Below are 367 nucleotides of genomic sequence, written 5' to 3'. Positions count from 1 at the left end.
CTAGATACGTGAATTTGCTACTCTCATTCACACTCTCAGTGTAATTAAGAAACCACACGTAAGATTTCTCATCTTGTCAGGAAAGTCTCAAAAAAGTGCAACAAAGTCACTCGTGGTTCCCCGCGTGGAACCAAATTCACACAGTTTGTAAACATTCACGTCACTTTCATGATATTTATACTTTACACTGTTATGATATATATACTTGCAATAAATACTTAATATACGGATCATTGCACGTAAGTAGTGCTTGGTACAAAGTGACTAAAGAGAAGATCCTCAATAAATATAATCACATTCCAGACACTCTGATTAAAGAAAATGATATGTGATTATTACAGTTACGAAGCTATTTTTCATGTTAATT

The sequence above is a fragment of the Penaeus monodon genome, chromosome 15 (genome assembly GCF_015228065.2).
Source record: "Penaeus monodon isolate SGIC_2016 chromosome 15, NSTDA_Pmon_1, whole genome shotgun sequence".
Taxonomy (NCBI): Eukaryota; Metazoa; Arthropoda; class Malacostraca; order Decapoda; family Penaeidae; genus Penaeus; species Penaeus monodon.
This window is presented reverse-complemented; position numbering follows the sequence as displayed.